The sequence below is a fragment of the Marmota marmota genome, unplaced genomic scaffold (assembly GCF_001458135.2).
Source record: "Marmota marmota marmota unplaced genomic scaffold, marMar, whole genome shotgun sequence".
Classification (NCBI taxonomy): domain Eukaryota; kingdom Metazoa; phylum Chordata; class Mammalia; order Rodentia; family Sciuridae; genus Marmota; species Marmota marmota.
In genome coordinates, this window is record NW_026000130.1 from 4472350 (window position 1) to 4480406 (window position 8057).

An 8057-nucleotide genomic window follows, 5' to 3' on the forward strand; every position below is an offset into this window, starting at 1 on the left:
ATGGCCCCCATGTTGGAGTTCAGCACTAAGTCTGGGAGGGCCAGGGTGCCCTCCAGGAAAACCAAGAGCACCAGCCCTCCCCGAAGCCGCTGGGAGCTCCCAGACCCTGCGGAGTCCCCGCTCCCTCCTGCCAGCCCCTGCCTCCCGCCCCGCCCACAGGACACCCCACACTGTGGTGCCCCGTCTCCCCGCTCGCTGCTCTCTCGCCCTGAAATCTCTTTTATTTCCGACCAACTTTCTTCCAGGCACCCCCTTAACCCAGCTCCGATCCCCGAAAGCTCCTCCCGTCTGTCCCTGTAGCCCTTGGCAAGCTGAAGGGGCCTCAGTTAGTGCAGACAACAATCAGCCCTGGGTCACAATGGCCCTGTGTGTGTGTGTTCCCTACTGAATGGATGGTGAGTGGAATGGTCAGGGGCGGTCAGGACCCGTGAGCACCGTCCCCCCACTCCCTGACCTGCAAGCCAACCTTCTGAGCAGACAGGACCCCCTCCGTCTGCCTACATGCCATCTCCTACTTAACTGAGGGCTCTCGGGGACAGGGTTCATTCCTCCTGGTATCCCACGCTCCTGGCATATAGTAGGTGCTCAATAAATGAACGGTGTGAATGGAGGCTCTCTTCTCTACATGGTCTCACGCTCCCTTTCTGAGGCTCAGCTGAGAAACGGGAGTGTGCACTAGCTCAGGCGTGGCCACACTTATCTCAGAAGGTCACTGTCACCCCCAGTGGGTATATTATCTTTAAGGACAGACTGTGACATCTCCCAAAACATACCTGTCCTTCCTAGCATGAAGAGGGGGACTCTGCTCCTCCTCCCCTGATTCTAGACTGGACTGGTCACTTTCCAGGATGGACAGGAAGTGGCAGAAGCGATACCCAGCTAGTCCCAAGCCTGGGACTCAAGAGGTCAGGTGGCTGCAGATTTGGCAGAGCCCTGAGCACCCAGGTAGAGAGGTGACGGCAGTTCCCACCAGAGAGACGGGGAGGGTGGGGCAGAGGGGGACCTGCACCCTGGACCAGATCCTGTCCAGGTCAACACCGTCCACTTCAACGTCCATTCAAGATTCTTCGGGGACCTGCTGGAAAGGAAGGTTCCAGATTGAGAGGGATCCAATCCACCGTCAGAGAGCAAAGCGAACCCCGTCAGGGACCTGTGGGGGGGCCGCAGCACCATCTGCACCAGGAAGGTGCTCCCTCCTGAGGCGTTTAAACAGGGGACTGGGAGGGACAGTGGGGTCATTAGGAGCAGGACCAGAAGCAGAAACAGATGTTTGGAAAGGGGCGGAAATGGGGCGAACTGAGCCACACTGAGGTCACAACGGCTCTTGCAGCTGAGGGGACACAGCTAACTCAGAGCCCAAGAAGTCTCCGGGTTGAGCACAGCCTGGCGGGCAGCTGGTACCTGCCACTAGGTGGCCACACATGCTCCACCAGGAGTCCCCAGGGAGCTCGGCTCCTGACATGGGCAGAAGCCGAAGGGAGGGTCCTCGTGTGCAGAAATCCCCACGCCCGGCACAGCGCCCGCCCTGGAAGACTGAATGGCCAGGGGCTCATGTGGTCACCCAGAGCCCCACCCGAGCAGCCGCCAGGTGCTGGAGTCTGGCTCGGTCCTTCTCCTTATCGACCCCCCTGGGAAGCACTTAGTAGCATTTCACAGCCAAGAGCACACCCCATGCCGCCGGGAGCTCAGCGGGTAAAGCATCTCAATGATGGACCCCAAGGCTGGGGCCAAGGTCAGGCCTGACCACCATACAGGAGGCCGGCCCAGCCTCTCTGGGTGTTCACACCCGTGTCCATTCTGATGGTCAGTGCTCTGTGGAACCGAGCGAGAGAATGGCCAGCTCAGCTCTCAAAGCCCAAGTCCATAAGGCACATGGGTGCAGATCACAGTAGGAGGTACCCCTGACGGACAGGCAGAAGAAGGCACCCCCTCCCCAAGCCCAGCAAAGATGTCTGCATTCACGGAGCATGCATATGAAGGGCCGGTGCCCAGGTGTGCCCAGGTGTGCCCAGGTGTGCCCGGTGCAGGGCCTGCTCACCCCCTCCCATTAGCTCCCTGTCTCTCATCCCTGATTTCCAAGGTGGAGAATCAGTTGTGCTAGTTGTTTCTTGAGCCTCGCTCTCCACCTCCTTGCACAAGTGCTGCCCTCAGCAGGAGGTCACGTGCCTCAGGACAGGATCACAGAACCCAAGTCAGGTCCTGAGAAAGCAGAACTGATTCCACCCCTCCCCCTCTGCCTGAATGGCAGCTGACGCCTGCTGACTCAACTTCTGGGGCTTCCTTCAATGCCAGAGTATGTGTGAGGCTCAGGAAAGCCAGGTCCACGGTGCCCCCCCTAGGGCCCCAAGGACCTGCTCCAGCCTGGGGACCCAAAGTTCCAACCCAGAGTGGCAAAGACAACTTTCTCACTTTCCTGAGAAGGATGATAATGAAATGCTTTCTGGAGCCGCCGGTGCGCCCAGGGCTCTGTGAGCGTTAGATCACTCCATCCCTCCACAACCTGGAGGAGGAAGCCGAGGCTGTCAGGAAGTCAGGGGGTTGCATTCTAGAGTGGGCCCCAGAGTCTATGACAGTTCTGGGACCAGGTAAAATGACTGCCCCTTGGTTCCGTCCAGCACTGCAAGAAATTCTACTCTTTCTCAAGAATGCTCACGTCCATTACTCCAAAAACAAATGCAGAGACACCAAAGACAAATGAATCAACTGATTTCCTGACACTGCCTCAAACCTGAGCCCAGAAACAGCACAAAGTAGCTGCCAACCACCAGGCCCTTTCTCTGCATCCCAGGCCGGGCCCAGTGCCTCCCTCTCCGCCGTGGATCTAGAAAGAGCCCTGGAGTGGGAAACAAGAACGCAGATCTTCATCCCACCAAGAGACCTGGGACTGTCACTCCCCTAATCAGAGCCTCACTTCCCTCATTTCTAAAATGGGAACAAACATAACTCCCCCCTGGGACTGCTCAAGGTCCACAAGGGCACGAACCCCACCTTTCTTCATGGGGTTGGCCCTGCAGGGGCCCAACGCACAGTAGGCGTTAGTGAGTGTTTGTTGAGTGAATGAGGAAAAGTCTGTGTTGCAAGCTTCTCCTTCAGGGGCCAAGGGTCAGGAAGCAGGGCTGAGTCACCGAGTTTCCTATGTCACTAAAGTCCTCGTCCTGCTGTGGGCTGTCCACACAGGAAACACTCCCAGACACCCACAGTAGACCCAGCCCAGCCGAGCCCCAGCCTCACCCAGGACCCCAACCTGCCCTCCCACACCGCCCTTTCTTGTTTCTCGTGGCCAGTGGCTGTAATACTGTCACACTGGGCTTCCCCAGGCCAGGACAACCACCCAGCTGCCTCCCAATCAAGAACTTCGGCCTGTTCTGGGAACCCTACAATAATCTTGAGCTTCGGCTGCCCTTGTGCCCAGCCCTGGGGAAGTCCAGCCTGGAAAATCTCTACCCTGACCACATGCACACACACGTCTATGCACGTGAATGTTCCGGTGGAGTAAGATTTTCTGAGTTCGAATCCCAGTTCTTTTATTTAAGAGCTGTGTGACTTTGACAAAGTCCCTTTACCTCTCTGAGCCTTGTTTTCCTCATCTATAAAGAGGCAATGATGATCCTGAATCCTTTCCACGCAAGGTCAGTGAAACAAATGATGGCTATAAAAACTTTCAACTCCATAAATGTAAAGCACTCATTAAAATTGTCATCCTTGGTTTGATGTTTTTTTGTTCCCCCTAGTAGGGAGAGAAAATAGCCATTGTACACGTTCTAGAGAAATTCATGATTAGGGGCCTGAGAATTGCCTCCTTTGCAACTCAATTGGCCACAAGCCTAGCTCTCCCAGGAGCAAAAGGGTGTCTGCTACCCCAGCCCAGGTGTTAGGACGTGAACATGCCATTGCCACTCTCTCATCTGCCAGTCCAAGGAGGTGAGGGGGCCACAAGATGGGTCACTGAATTACCGTGAGGAAGAGGAACACTCTCCATTCAGAAGCACCTGCCCTAAGCCAGGCACAGTGTTATGCACCTGCAGTCCCCACTGCTCAGGCGGCAAGGCAGGAGGATCAAGGGAGCCCAGGAGTTTGAGGCAACATAGAAAAAAACCTGTCTCAAAAGGTGGGGTGGGGTAGGAGGGGTGAAGAAAACAAAAAAGAAAGAGTAAAACAAGAAACACCTGCCTTATAATAAGCATGTCTTGCTAATACCATTTATGTGTTTGGGCCTATTTGTTACTGCAGACCACCTTAACTAATACAACCTCCCTATTTATAGATTAAATGATTATGACCAGATGCAGGGAATACCTTGCCTTAGTTCACACAGCAAGTCTAATAAAGGTCTAGAAGCTTGATCTTTAGATCAAGTAAAGGAAGTAGATTTCCAGTTTTCAGCCTACCCCAGAGAGTTAAGTGATTCTTGGAGGTCCTTCAGAAATGAGAAGCAGGTCTAGTGAGCTGCAGCCTGACGTGCTCCATTTTTGTTCCAGAGTAAACTATACCCCCTTTTTTATCTGTTTTCAAGTTGCACCTCCCAGCCAAATTTCATTTGAGAAAAGGCTTCTGCAGCTTAAAATAATTTCAAAGTTCCCCTCGCTGGGGACTTGCTAACATGATCCAACTCTCTGTGGTGCCATAAGACAAAGTTTCACTTCTTCTCCACCAAGCCTCCCAGCCTCAATTGCTGACACAGAACATTTGACTTCACAGAAACACAAGGGTATTTGCTTAGAAAGGGAAAAAGAAACCCCCATGCCCAGCAAAGAATCCAGGAACCTGGAAAAATGACAAAAAAAAAAAGATATTCAAGTACTCTCGTTCTCAAGTTTTAGGGTGCTCCCATCTCCCCAGGAGTTGGTCCAAATGCAGACACCAGTGCCTCACCTTCTGAGATTCTGATTTCAAACTCTAAACTCTGAGAAACACCATCAATGATTCTTATCCAGGTGGTCTGGAGATCACAGGGCAAGATGCTCTGAGTCTAGTTCATAGCCTTGCAGAGGCAGCAATGGCTGCACAGGCACAGAGAAGCTCAAAGAGAACAAAACAGGCTTTTGGTTTTCCTGCATGTCAGCAAGAATCTATGAACTAATCATCTATTTTAAAGAGGTTAATAATCTATTGTAAAAAATGTATATATATTTTTTCTTTTTTATTATTTATTTATTTATTTATTTATTTATTTTTGGTACCAGGATATTGAGCTCAAGTGCATCGAAGAACAGAGCCTTTTATTTATTTATTCATTTAGGGACAGGGTCTTGCTCTTGCTTAGGGCCTCACTAAGTTGCTGAATCTGGCTTTGAACTCATGGTTCTCCTGCCTCAGCCTCCTGAGCCTCTGGGATTCCAGGCATGCACCACTGCACCCAGCTTCATTTCTGTTTGGCTCAGATGAATGTTACAGGTCTAAACAGCATGGTAGTATAAAAATGATGGCAAGAAGAATAATGAATACCTGGATTTGTTTGAACAGGATTCAGAATCTATGACATCCTGGTGTTAAATGAAGTAAGAGTTCAGGCAACAAGCGTATTAGTTTCTTGTTGGCTGCTATAACAATAAATACCACAAACCGAGTGAGCTAAAACAGCACAGATTTGTTAATACTACCTACCTTACTGCATGACAAGCCGCTGCGGGGTGCTGTCCATGTATGGTCCCATTGAATCTTTATAATTATCCTACAAGGTAGCTACTATTCATAGCCCCATTTTATAGATGAGGGAACTGAGGCACCAAGGTAAAGGATAACTTGCTTCTGTCACTCACTTGTCAGGTGGCCAACCAGTTCAAACTGACCCCTGTAGCACAGTGCCTGATGGTGTCTTGTGGAGACAGAGCCTCAGAACCCCCCTCTGGACCTTGGTCTTCTGCTCTGTAAAACAGGTGTGTTCCTGCTACCTTTATTATAAAGCCATGGTGCAGACTCAAGAGGGTCATCTTAATAAAGTGGCTTGCAAACAGACATGTCAGTGAGTAAACACTTTAGTCCAACCCCATTTTTCAGATGGTGAAACTGAGACCTGGTTACTCCTTATTCAATCAATGCTCTTCCATGAACCTATCATGGGTTAAGTTAGTTCTTGCACAAGGGACTGAGGACACAGAGAAAGAAAGTGATACTCAAGGTCTCCAGGAGCTCCCAGGCTACCAGGACAACAGACAAGACAACTGGACTTTCCACCTGAGCCCCAAAAGTTCAAGTTAAACCTTCCTTCTTAAGAAAATGCCAAGCCACCCCCTTCCTGCACCAGATGCAGCTCAGCATGAAGCCATCCAGAGGAGTCTGTCCTTCCAGAGAGCAAGAGCTACAGAAAAGGTTGCTCTTGAGAAGGAGGCAGGTGTGCAGAAGGGGAAGTTGGGCTTTCCTTAACAGAAAAGAAGGCCAGGCTCTCCTTGGCCGCTTCCTCACCATGTGACCTCAGACCTGTGACCTGGCCTCAGTGAACCAAAAAGTTCCCAGCAATCCAACTTCCATCCAAAAGCAGCTAATAGATCGTTGCAATGTGTTGTCTATTTGTAATTTGGCCCAAAGCTCGTTTTTCGTGGCTCCTCCCATTTAAAATGCACAAGGATGAGGCCCAGGGGGGGTGTGGAATATTTTCAACAGAACACACTGGCATGGGGATCTTATCCTTCATATGCAAAGAACTCCTAAATATCAATAAAAAGAAACAATGTTCCCAGGGGTGGAGAATAGGAACAGAATTGAACAGGATAATCAAAGAAGAGCGAACCATCAACATTAATAAGAAATGCACATAGAAGCATCTGGATAAGAGTCTTAGGTCCTCAGGTCCAAGGGGTGGGTAACTGAGATGTGAGAACCCTGCACCCAGATACAACGCCATAGAGACTGTGAGCTGGCGCCACCCACTAGGACGCAGTTGCACCCCTGGAAAGGGGTCCCTAAGACAAACACAAAAGATGACCCACTGGGGAAAGCGTGGCATCTTCAAAATAATGACAAATCTACCGCAGAGCGCTCAGTGACTTCCTGGGCCCCTTCCCACGCAGCCCTCAAAATGTATGTTGGCAAAAATAGAAATGATCTGCAAGGCAGTTCAAGGTCGGTGGCTAAGGACCCAGCAGGCTTCCCACCCAGATGGTGGGAGATTCTGTGCGGCCACACGTGCATGGGGGTCCCCATCCCTATAGGACGCCGTGTCCCTGCTGTCGTCGGTTGGTCGGTTGGTAAACAGCAGGCGTTACTTTTGAAATCTGAAAATGACCTCTAAACTCTTTGCCTGTAGACAAACACTAAGTTACCAGAAGATCGGAACTGCTGTCTCCGCGGTCCCCTCCCCTGTCCCTCTGGAAGACGTCGAAAAGCCAGCCTGATACCTTCTCTCGGGGCTCCGTCTTCCCGGGGACTTCCAGGACACTTGTGTCCCTGGCTTCCTCCTCCTGGTCACAGGGCTCCTCGGGTAGTGGCTCTCGGTCCCTTGGCGACCCCCGTGGAGTCCCCCAGAGCGCAGCAGCCCCCACGAGGCTTCCCGGGAGTCCGCGCTCCGTCCGGAGCTGCCTGCTCACCAGGGCTGCTGCCCTGAATGGGACAGGGACAGGGACCGGGACTCAGCCAGAGAAACAGCTGGAGGGAGGAGAGGGAGGAGGGGCAGGAAGCGGGCTGCGAGGGGAGGGCGGGTCGCCAGCTGCACGAGTGGGGGCCGCGGAGGCCGCCCCTGCCCGCGGGAGCCGTGGGTGGCAGCGAGGACCCGGGCGACCCGCCCCTGGCGCAGCTGGGAGCCCCGCCCACCGTCTGGGCGCAAACCGGGAGCAGATGCGGCCCCGGGCTGCTCCCTGCCAGGGACCCGCTGCTCGGCTGCTTCTGTCCCCACTCAGGGCTTGGGCCTTGGTGCGTGCTGTCCCCCCACCTGGGAACGGCTCCTGCCCCTCTTGGTGGCCGGTACAATCTGGGGACCCCGGAAAGGGAGCGCTGGGAGAAGCCAACTCTGGAGGAACTTTGGAAGTCGCCGGTTCCTCCTGGGACCTGCCACCCAAGCTCCGCCCACGCCCCGCCCCCAAGTCGCCCCTGGGTGTCCTGAGCTTCAGTATATCAGCCGGGGG

The 8057-nt window shown here is 53.0% G+C and overlaps 1 protein-coding gene across 5 annotated transcripts in view; it reads right to left on the reverse strand.

The window, feature by feature from the left end:
• Positions 1 to 7897, reverse strand: part of Cmklr1 (chemerin chemokine-like receptor 1) — a 48700-nt gene extending 40803 nt beyond the window's left edge. For 2 of the 5 annotated variants that reach the window (XR_001505088.2, XM_015500241.2), the window contains exon 1: positions 7335 to 7888. The gene's annotated coding sequence lies outside the window, so the exon portion shown is untranslated. Of the gene's footprint in view, positions 1 to 773; positions 1079 to 7259; positions 7284 to 7334 lie in introns of those variants that run through there. The other 3 variants (XM_048784978.1, XM_048784977.1, XM_048784980.1) reach the window with 3 other exon arrangements.
• Between the last annotated feature and the right edge of the window lie 160 nt (positions 7898 to 8057).